We start from the raw sequence: 12,049 nt of genomic DNA on the forward strand, positions 1-12,049 counted from the left end.
CAGCAACTTTTGAGAAAAAATGTGGAGGATTCTAATCCCAATTTCCATTACTTTATTAAGTGACTTTGTTCAGGTGGTGCCTGGAATTGGATCACTTCACATCTTCAGCAATGGATGGAACTTACTTACTGCCAGTAATAACAACCTAATGGGTTTTGGAGTTCATAAGAAGAAAGTCTATTCTAGCTAGAAATGGTAAAGTAGCATAACAAATCTTCCAAAGAGCTATGTGAAAATCAAATGAAGTATTAGGGAGGTGGGGAGTCCTGGATGCTGAAAACGCTGACTTTTCATTTAATTTGACAGTGACATATAACCAAAAAGTTTTCCTGAGACAGCAAAACAATAAAAGAATTTTTTAGGCAGAATATTAGGAAAAATGTCCTAGTGGTGAGACCCATTAGTCTGTGGAATATCCTCCCAAGAGTAGCCTAATCATTTGAGTAATTTAAAACTGGACTGGACAAAGCACTGGAAAATATACCGTGAATGAGGAACAATCCTAGATTGGCAGGGGGGATGCGCTAGATTACGTAATAGGTCCTTTCCACTGCTAATTTCTATTATTCTATGAAAAGCCACCAGAGATACCATTTTGAGAGTGATGGATTGTTGGAGTCTGGACTTCAAGACTGCAGAATACCAGACTAGTAGCACCTAAAAGTGATTGTGTGTGCACATTGGCCACAGGTTCTTAAGCACATGCCTAACTTTTAGAAACAGGAATAGTCCGATTCATATGCTTAAAGCTAGGCGTGTGCTCGAGAACCTGGCTGAATTGGGGCTGTATAGAATTCAACAAATTGAAGATACACCAATCAGCTGGTTGTCTCCCCAAAATATGAAGAATTGGGTATGTTCATATTAGTTCTAGTGAAGTATCAGTCTAATACTTTAGAGGTTTGGGATTGCTCCATTCTTCTTTTGAAACCAAGGAGAGTTTGGCCACTGATTTCAATGGAAGCAGGAGCAGGCTTTTTGGTTTTGTTTTTATTTGTTTTCCTTATTAATTTATCTAAAATTTGAGGACCTGTACATTATTCATAAAAGCACATACAAAATATTGTACTGGATTATTATGCACTTCAGGATACCCCTAACGCCCAGCATAATTAAACTATAATTCAGCCAGTTGAACATAGCCATGCCCCTTTTCAAGTCATCTTCTGAGGGAAAACATGGTGAAATAAACAGACCTTATAGCATACCCTGAAGGTCATCAAATCTGGGCTCTATCTGACCAAGGTTCCAGAGTAGAGAACCATTCACTACCCAGCCACAAGCCCCTGCCCATTCAAACTGGGGCCTGTCAGCTGACTGCACTGCCATGGCATCACAGAAGGAGAGAGAGAGAGATGGTTTTCAGGATAGCAGGACCCAAACTCTGTAGGGCTCAGAATTACCACTCTTTAAAGTTTATCCTGGAAACCAGTGGAAACCAGAGGAGTTCAAACAGCACATGACTATTATGTGCTTCTGGTGAAAAATGCCACTTATTCGGTGGGATGCCATGTTGTGAAGCAGGTGAAGTTTCTGCATAGACTTCAGGAGCAGCCATAATGGCAAAGGTGACAGAAAAAGAGGACAAAAAAAGGAATTCAGTCCAGCAACCACACTGTGTATACAATAAAGAGTTAAAAGCTCCAACACCCAATCATATTATTGTTTTTACAGACAAAAATCTAAAATGCATTTGCATGCAAACATGGTACTGGCTAAGCCTCTGTGGGATAAGAATGGACAATGAGAAATTTTACTCTTAAGGATTTCAACGCAGGGCTGGTGATAAGTTCTGGGACTCTGGTTGTTTCAAATCTGCTAGTTTGTTCTCGGCACCATCTCTGTGACCTATCACTGTCACTTTGCATAATGGAAATGTTCAGCCAGCAGCGAATACCTTGGGGTTTTGATTGGCTAAAATGAAGGAAGCACAAAAATATTTTCAATCAGCACTGGAACAAACTTCACATTGTACAGCTGCAGTGAAAGTACCATCCCTCTGAGACCCTCTAGAATTTGATTAAGGTATAAGTAAACTTGACTCATATTTTATGAATGTTCATTTTCATGATAAATTTTTTAAAGAGACAGCATAGATTTTCATCAAGTGGAAGAAATGAAAACTGTTATTTTGATGTGGATATTATAGCTTTAACGTGAAGCAATTCTTGACACCAACTGAGGAAACCAGATAGGTTGAGCCACGAAATGTAATACCAAAGCTTTGAAATTAAATTCATTTTTATTATTCAACAGGAAGTACTGCCAAAATGTCAGACTTGCACCATGAATTGAGGTGAGAATTGTGGTGATCTCTAGATGTCTTTAAAAACAAAGGAGGGGGAAGTGGAAGGGGGGAGGAAGAGGATAGCTGCAGATATAACAGAAAGATTTATATATTTTAGTCCAAGAACATGTAGTGTGATTTTTGTCCTGGCATAAGCATCTTTCATTTCACATTCCCACAATGGCTATTAAGTTGTATGTTTTTCCTTTAAATCCACCTTGAATACATTTTACCCTAAAAAGTCAATATATTGTTAATTATTTTAAACTGTTTAAGTAATCTTAGTGCAGAGCGAACAATGTCTGAAACTAACACTTTGTTTGTGGAAGATTTTTTTAACTAGACCTTCCAAAAGATTTTATAAAGTACCATTAAATTAAATTTCCATTATGATTAGTTACACAAGACCACAATTTTTCCTACCATGCTACAGCAAGTGGGAAGGAGACTATAGAATTTAATAACATAAAGGGATATTAGTCACCTCTGAGCATGAGAGTAGCCAATGGTCCTTATAGAGGCCAAGGAGGTGTTTTCTCTGAGCATGCTTTATTCCACAGGGGATATGTTCATGTTGAGCTCAGAGAGGGATGTTTAATTTTGCCATCTTTCAGCATAAAAAGGTAAAACTGCGGAGGTGGCAGAGTTGTCATCAAGAAGGGACAGATATGTAAGTTTATGACCTTCTCAGACTACATAGCTGTGCAAAAATGTGAAGACACAAAATGGCAGCTACGTCTAGAACAATATACTTTCAGTTTTTATTTTAAGGGATGAGTCTCTAGGGAGGGGGAAAACTCTGTGAAGTTGCCCTTGTGGATTTCCCCCAAATGGTTCTGTTTAGTAAAGAGGCAGGTTTTGTTTCCTGAAGAATGAACTGGGGGTTCTATCCCTGGACATATGTGTAGTGGAGTATCTGGATAAAGTCTCTCTGTTGGTATCCTGGGGCAGATCGTAAACCAGTGTAAGTTGTCATAGCACCATTCACACCAGCTAAGGATATACTCTCCTGTGCCTCTACACTGGCTCTGGGTTCCCCTGCGCCTCCTTTTCCACAGAGAGCTTTGACCTGCACAACAGAGGTGCAGAATATTGCACAAATAAGCACCAGGTAAAAACCGATGAGTAAGACAGGGAATGTACAAAGGAACGCAACCCTGAACAGATGAGAGCACTATGGCATGGCAACCAATTGAAACCTGCCTATCAACAGGATTATAACCAAGCAGGGAGTGTATAGCTAAATATCTAATCTCCATGTTGTGATTGTGTTCAAGTTCATGGCTGCTCAGACACATATGGATCTCACCCATCTTTTACCCTGCACTCTTGAGGGTAAAGAAGTGGGTGTGCAAGGAGCTTGAGATTTATGCTCAGTGCAGAGGCCCCTGCCTAATGCTTAATTTTATTTGCCATCACACATAATCACTTCTTACACTGTGGTGAAGTGCAACAACTTTGCACTCCATGCTAGGTACTGGATCAAGGGCTAAGTGGTCATTATGTAAAAGCACTTGGAACTTAAATAGCACATGCCATGGTGTTTTTTTTTCTTGCACAGGTTTTAATAGATTAAATTCATACCTGACTCTCCAAACATGTTTTGCAGTTTTTAAATAAATATTGTTTGTGATGGGCAATGGAGAAATACATCTTGAAAAAGATGGAGAAAAGGCGTGCCCATTAGCAGAGCCTCTGAGTAAGTCATTGCTTAGGTGTTTAACAAGAGGTATGTAGAGGAAGTGGTTTCACAAGGAGACATGGAATCTAAGCCCCTGGCTGATGGCCGCTAAGTAGCGTATTCCAGGTCTGGAAAAGAGGAACTGGGAAGAGGATTGTCATTTTTTCACAAAAGAGAAAACATATAAAAAGCTACAACATGGCAGACTCTGGAAGAAAAACAACCTCTACAAAAAGAGCCTGATTACAGTGATTCCATCTAAAGCAAAAATAAAATAAAATAAAATAAAAGATCACTTGGCTAATAAATAAGTTCAATAGCAATCAGAAAGCAACATTGTTTCTGGAGTTACCATATATTTTGAACATCAACAGCATATACCATATCTAGCAGTATTGGGTAGGGCAAACATGTAAGAACTTCATTTATATACAAGCTATTGCTTCTGCAAACTATTCCCTGCTAGGCTTAGAGGACATTAAAATCACACAAAAATTCTTAAATGTTATTTTAAAATACATTGGAACAGACTCTTCTCTCAGTTGTACCCGAGACTATACTGAAGTCAGAGCTATCTTGGATTTACATACTAATGAAAGTAGAATAAGACCCATTGTTTCCAGCTCTGTGTTTGCTCTGAGGAAGATACACTTTCCTAAAATATCACCATTGCAGTAGGAACTTGCTGCATCTGTTTTTATGTAAATAGTATAAAGTGTGTGGCTTCTGTAATGGATTATGTTTGAAATAGTTTTTTTCCAGTGTACATACACACACACACAGCCCACTCTTACATGTATTTATGCATATATACATTTTAAGAAATATATATATTACACAGCTGGTTTTACTTTGTCTTAGCACCCAACACTTTTATTATTTCTATATGAATTTCTTTACTATAAGAAATGCATTACTTATAGCAGAGTTGCATGGTGTGACTTTTAAATCTGGTCAAATATTATGGGACACATTTTCAAAAGTGGCCTCTAAAATTGTGCATGCAGAGTTTTTCACTATATCCAAGTTTTTTGCATAAAACTAGGTATCTAATTAGCTTATTTTCATACAATCCAATTTTTTGCAAACATTAAAAATAGGCCTGAATTATTTCATGCAGAAAAAAATCCCCTGATATGTTAAAAACTCTGAGCTCTGAGGGGCAAAGACTGTGTTTATTATTTGTTCAGACCAGGTCTAGCACAATGAAGCCCTAATCCTTGATAGGGACCCTAATCCAGCAGGGATTGTTATAATCCAGCAGGGATTATATTTGTTATAATACAAATAATAAATAATAATAATAATTAACTATGTGGTTTTACAGAACGGATTGATGCTGAAAATTTAGCTGTATAGGTTCAAACTTTCCTGATGGAACTGGTTCGGATTCAAGTTGCATGTATTAATGATAGTGATCTTAAATTATATTGGTTCCTCTCAGCCAGATGGATCCCAGAACAAGCTTTACAATCTGATCATACAGACTTGGTCATGTATAAAAAAAGTATGTTGCTTGTAAATGAAGAGTAGATACTTCGGAGGGGAAAAGAGAGCAATTTAGCAGCACAGAGCAACAGCAGTATAGAATTATTCCTATTACATTCTTTTGGAAAAGAAGTAGCTTGAGTGATGTCTAGATGATGCTGGGGTTGGTCACTTTGCAAAACATGTTGTAGTAGGTAGGTAGATAGACAGATAGGTAGGACAGACTGTTTTCATCTCTGGTTTTATTTTGATCCCATCTCTGACTAGCCATTCAAATAGTAGTCCATGAACCAATAATAGTACAGGGACAACTGGTATCATACAGTTACTACGCTCATCAACACATCATGGCCCCAAAGGGACCGGATCTGGCAGTTTAAGCATATGGCCAAGTCCTGCTCACATGCTGAAATTAGAAGCAAATACTAGAGGGAACGCTCATAGCGCTTTTCTGGAGAATCGATAAGAACAATAAACACATCACCCACTTTCCCCTTCTGCCACCCTGAACAATCTTGCTCGGCTTCACCAATAAGGGCACGACTTTCCATGCAGCTGGTTTTACTCCATTCAACACCTTCCCTCCTCAAACAGCCACAAGCAGAGGGCTGGCTTTTTCCCAGAGAGAGGAAGTAGTAAAGGGGATTCTAAAGAGAAAGCATGGGCCAAAGCACATCACTAATGTATTCAACCTATTGAGAATTCAGTCAGTCAAGAAAACGAATTTTTAAAATAGATTTTACTTTTACAGTAAAGAAGCTGCCCACTAATTCATTGAGTTTTAGAACTTTTTATGGTACTTGCACTAAGTTCCCTGGGTTGCTTGTTCATTTTTAAATCATTTTTGTTTTGTGACCACTTAAAATGTTTTCAAAAAATTCTAAAGGTTTCATGAATCTAAATTCTTTTGGGCGGTCTTGGCCCTAATCCAGGACTACCAAATGTCACATCTTGCACAGGATTCACATATTTTGCAGCCTGACACACATTCCTGGAGACCCCATCGGAAATCTCATGCATCTAGCTGGACTGTGGAAATAACTTGTGATTGCAGCTGTTGGCCACAAATGGCTGCTGTACCTGTTGAGCAAGCAGCCAACTGGCCTCTCTGCCTCTCTTCTTGCTACTTCACTTGCTGGATCTGAGCATCTCAGGAGCAGCCAGAAAAAGCAGGTGATGACAGCAGCAGCAGCAAACAGAAAAGGTGGCTGTGGGGACAGAAGATGAGGGACTCAGTAGTGAGCTGAGGTTTCCCCCAGACAGTGAAACACCACCCAACTCAGGACTCCCAGATATTTTAAAGCACATACCCCTGCCACAACTGCCAGTTTTAATGCAACTTTCTGTTCTACCTCCACCACTGCTTGGGATGGGAGGTGTTGTCCTTAAATGGAACTTATTGCAAATTGATTCCATATATGCAAAATAGCCCTTTGAACCATTTGCATAAAATCTCACTTATGGAGTCACACAATACATGGCAGTTGTAATACAGCCTCCATTCTGTTGTACTATACAGGGACGTGTCATCTCAGTATATCTATATTTTTGACAAACAATAGGCAAACTTCAACTCGTTCAGTTTAGGTGAGCACCCTAAAGTTCCAAAACCTAACAATACTGGAACCAATTAAGTCTGTAGAGTTGGGCTTTCCATAAATTGCCAGTACTTCTGCCATGGTCCTTGGATCTGGACTCAAACAAAGATGTGATTTTACAAATAAAACCTATTTATGTTAATAAAGGACTAAACTGAAGTCTGAACCTCCCCAGATCATTGGGTGTTCAAAATCCAGATCCAATTTTTGCTCTTTACAAACCACATTAAAGCCCCAAATCTGAAAGCCTCTAGCTTTTGGATGTTCAAAATCAGAGTCAAGACTCAAATTTTGCAGTCTGATCCTGTCTCTAAAAATAATGGGGCTAAAAGTTAATTGAACTTCACTGAGCCCCAAATGAGGTTCAGTTCAAATCCAGGTTTGGATGATGCTTTAGTGGGGTTGTCTTTTGTTTTATGTGATTTTACTAAGAAAAAAATATTAGAACTGATGGAATAACCTTAACCCAGTCTAGACACAGCAAAAGACATACTGCATAACAATATACAACTGAAGATAGAAAGAAACAATAGAAGTAAAAAAATATCTGGCGAGCATCTGCATTATGTCTGTTACAAAACTTTGTCGATTAACTTGATTTACAGTGTAGACTGACAAGGATGTTCTTTTAGGTTTTAGTGCCTTGTTGAAAAAGACATAAAAGATTACTTATATCCTTTATTGGGGTAAAAATCAGGGTTGATCCATTTTTCAGTCAGAAGGGGGGTTAAGCACGCAATATCCTTTTGTTTCCTGTACTTACAGTCTCTAAATTTGAGTTCCCTGACCTTAAATGAAACCACTGGGGACCATTGGATTTGGAAAAAGAAATATTGTACTCATGCTACATGGACAGTGAAGTTATGCTGGACATAAAGCATGCGAATTAATGTGACGGTTAATTTACAGGGCATAGTTTATTGTTATGCAGTCGCTTTAGTTGTGGGTAACGTATGACTAATCTCAGTTTCTATCAATTGTTACAGCATAGTGCTGGAGGAGAGAGCACACAGTTGAGAGCTGGGAGTTACCAAGGTCTAGTTTAAATTGGGGGAATAATTCACAATGAATCATTTTATTTGATGAATTCAGCCTTATTTGCTACTCACAGTATGACCACAAACAGATTGTGACCTTTTTATTCCAATTTATTTGCCACAATCTTTGTGAGTTGGTTTTTACTTTATGGATTGATCACTAGCAGTATGCTCAATTTTTTTTTATATTTGCTATTCAGTTACTGCTCACAGAAGTCAAGAGCGCTATGTAAAGAATTGCAAGATGGAAGCCAGTTGCAGTGCACAATAACTTGTATTGCTCCTAGATCACCTAAAAACAATTATGTATCTTCTTCAGTGCCATTAGGGTGACCAGCTGTCTCAATTTTATAGGGACAGTCCCAATTTTGGGGGCTTTTTCTTATATAGGCTCCTATTACCGCCCACCCCGTCCCGATTTTTCACACTTGCTGCTGGTCACCCTAAGTGCCATCCATTGGCACTCTACCTCTTAACCATCTGTATATATACAGACAACGCTTCTCTCAAGTACTCTTGTTACACATAGTATACAGTGTGTTCCCTGATTGGATGAGTGTGATGCCAATTGGAATCAGGAGGAGGCTTGAAGAAGTTGCTGATCTTTGAATTTCTTAGGGAGAGATAACAGACTCAACGGAGGTAGCAGATAATCAAGATGAGGGGATTTTTGAACATGTGAAACCTTTTCGTTTCTGCGGCACATGGGACCTTGTCTGAGGCATCGCTCCAAGAAAAATTAGGTTGCTGCAAAGTTTATTGGCTGCCTGCAGAGTTAAATCTTCATTTTTGTCATCATATTAATATAAAGTATCCCCATTGTGAGGAGCATAGTCTGATTATGGTCTGGTGCATTTAATTACCAAATGAGGATGTTAACATATATTCCCATTTACCATATTTATTGCTCTAAGCACACCTCGCATATGAATTCCCCTCCTGATCACTGATCCATGACTAAATATTATCCATCCTGTGCAAAAAAAAACATGTAAAGTTGGTAGCAAATTATACATTTGAGGAAAAGAAGGAAATGTTGTTTGTAACTAGTGGTTTTAAAAATAATGCAGCTATTTGAAAATTGCTCCAAAGTGTGCGATAGAAACAGGAGTCCTGGTGGAGATAATTTAGTAGGCAGAATGAAGCTTAGGCATCATGGATGCAAAATAAGTGTAACTTATCTGGATATCACCCCATAAGAAAAATGTATGGTAGAAAATTACTGTAAAATATATTTGGGGCATCTGTATGTGTATAACACATATTCTGCCCATCTGTATAAATGTAGTAATCTGCTAGATGATATAGTATGAAAGCTTTCTTGTTATGCCTCCAGATAATCTTGTGTCTCTTTCATTCTTCTCATATTTGTTCTACTTTTCTTGACAAAGAGGATCAATGATGATTGATAATTTGTCGAAAGCACATCTGGTTTGTTGTTACGCATTTCTGTAGAATGAAACTAAGTTTTGTAAATGTCACTCTATATATTATGAATATGTATAGTTTGCAGCAGAGTATTTGAGCTATGATGTGAGAAATAGGAAGGGAATAAAATTTGTCACAGAAGTTAATGTCTTGAAACTCATTGATGGTTTTTAAGCTTTTTTTTTGGTCTGCACTGCTTCAGCAATATAATGGAAAACAAGTCAAGACCTTGGGAGGTAACAAATGCAAATTTTCTCTCCTGGTTTGAAGAAACTTCTAATTGCAAAATGAGTGAAACTGGCTAAATTTGACAATCTAACACTTGATGTTGGCCTGACACAATTAGAGTTGTGTGCAGAAACATACCTTACTTTTAGCTGCTTTCCATTTGTTTGACATGTTTTTTCTGTAGAATACTGCTCCACAAGAAGGGAAAAAGAAACGTTGAGAACTCCATAATATGCAGTTTGTATAATTGGCTTTGCCATGTTGTTGTTAACCGCCAGCATCAATAAACTGTTTTAAATGCTTTACTGTGTTTTGTTGACTGTACCTAAGTATAAAATCAGTATAGTTCCTAGTATACTCTTTATGAACTGGAAGAATTGCATGCAATGTGAGTAGCCCATATATTCTTTGTGTGGAGTAATGAAATTTACCTCTTAGAGTTATCAAAAAGCAACATTTTTCTAGTGCCAAACACAGTTACACAACTTCCCCAGTTGCTGCACAAGAGTTTTATATGTGTGGGCCAGATTTATTGTTGGTATAAGTCCATTGGCATCACTGGAGCTACCTACACCAAGAAAGACTTTGACCCAGGATGTCTTAAATTTCAAGCCCTACAATGTATGTTTAAAAATTATTTTTGTCACATGATCTCTGTTTCTAGATGACTCACAATGGAAAAGTCCATCAGAGAACCAGGATTCAGGTGTACCATACTTGTCAATTATAATTTCATATTTCATGAAAATAAACATGTTGGGTCAAATTCCTCTTTGATATAACTGCATGGATTTTAGTAGCGTTAGACCAAGAATGAATATCTGCCAATATTTTGCATTAACGAGCACTAGGTGCTAAATAAAGTAACTCATAAAAAGCCCACATTGTATGGTTAGGTATTTACTTTCATAGAAACATCCATTTTGTTATATTTTAAACTGCCCAGTTAACCAATAAGAAATGGCAAGCACTGCATTGTGCTAGATATTGGCAAGGCAAGATCTCAAGTGCACTGAGGAGGGACAAGGCAAAATCATCATTAAGTATTCTTTAATTTAACTAAGTTTTGATGTTTCTGAAATGAGATAGTGGGATAAGTACTGAGAAAGCCCAGTCAATAAAATGTTAATGTAACATTTTTGTTAAGAAATTTTGGCATTTGACTGAATCAAAGTATTTAATGGAAAAGAAAAAGGTTTTGGAGTCAAATCTCCAAATAGGAAACTTTACTATTATAATTGTTGCTACTTAGGTGTACATGGCACTTTGAAGAATACATAGTTATTAAGTCCAGAAGTGAGCATTATGATTAGGATGATCAGATGTCCCATTTTTAAAGGGACAGTCCTGTATTTAAGCCCTCTTGTAGGTGTCCCGACTTTTTCTTAAAAGCAGGCAAATTGTCTCATATTTTCTATCTCCTCCCCATCGGTATTGGTGAATCCTGCTGCTGGCCTGATCAGTGCTCATCAGCCACCCACCCACAGAGGGTTGGCGTGGGGGCCAGTGGTCAACGATGGGGGGTGGGTGTGTAAGGCTGGTGGTGAGGAGAAGATGCAGCGTGCGGGGCAAGGTCACTCCCCCTGCTGGTCCATCAGTGAAGCCCCTGCTGTGTGTGGGCTCGCAGCTAGCAGGGCCCTGTCCCCCGTCCTGTTTCCGGCATGTGCTGGCCGCACTGTGCGAGCTGCGGTGGCTGGAGAGTGAGGGCAGGTGTCAGGTGGCAGCCAGTTACATGTCACCTCTGCTGCCCACCCATCGACCCTTTATGTGCTCTCCCTCTCACTGTCCTCTACCTGCTTTGCACCTTCACAATCCCCAGCCCCACTGCTCCTCCATATCCCCCTAGGCAGGGTGTGTCCCACTCCCAGCGCTGTGTCCCACTCCCTGGTCGGAGCACTCAGCTCACCAACAGTCTGGCTGGCAGGCTTCTTCCTTCCCCTGCTGCCTCTGGCTGGGCCAGTGCCCTAGGAAAGCCCAAGACCCTCCAGCCCAGGGTGCTGGCCAGGAGGAGCTGAGGCTTGCAAGTGCCAAAGCCCCACACAGCTCTGACACTGGGAAGCCTCTCTGCCCCTCAGCTAAGCTCTGGAGTGGGGGGGGAGGCGGGAGGGGGAGAGGAAGGGGAAAGCCATTTCCTGCCTGTTCATGCCCTGAACCTGTAGGCTCCACAGCAGCCCCCAGGGTGGGGCTTAGCACCCTCTTCAACCCCCTTCCCCCCCCCCGAGTCCTGCTTCCAGGGAGCGCAGGGCTGCTCCATCCCCTAGGCACCCTCCTCTGCTGAGCCACCTCTCTGGCTAGATTCGCT

General features: G+C 39.7%; 1 long non-coding RNA gene across 1 annotated transcript in view; it reads left to right on the forward strand.

The window, feature by feature from the left end:
• The first annotated feature begins 1,952 nt into the window (after positions 1-1,952).
• LOC122459959 overlaps positions 1,953-12,049 on the forward strand; it is a 34,190-nt gene continuing 24,093 nt past the window's right edge. The window contains exon 1 of the long non-coding RNA XR_006280952.1: positions 1,953-2,025. This is a non-coding gene — a long non-coding RNA (uncharacterized LOC122459959). The remainder of the gene's footprint in view (positions 2,026-12,049) is intronic.

Source organism: Dermochelys coriacea, chromosome 4, assembly GCF_009764565.3.
Source record: "Dermochelys coriacea isolate rDerCor1 chromosome 4, rDerCor1.pri.v4, whole genome shotgun sequence".
NCBI classification, from domain to species: Eukaryota; Metazoa; Chordata; order Testudines; family Dermochelyidae; genus Dermochelys; species Dermochelys coriacea.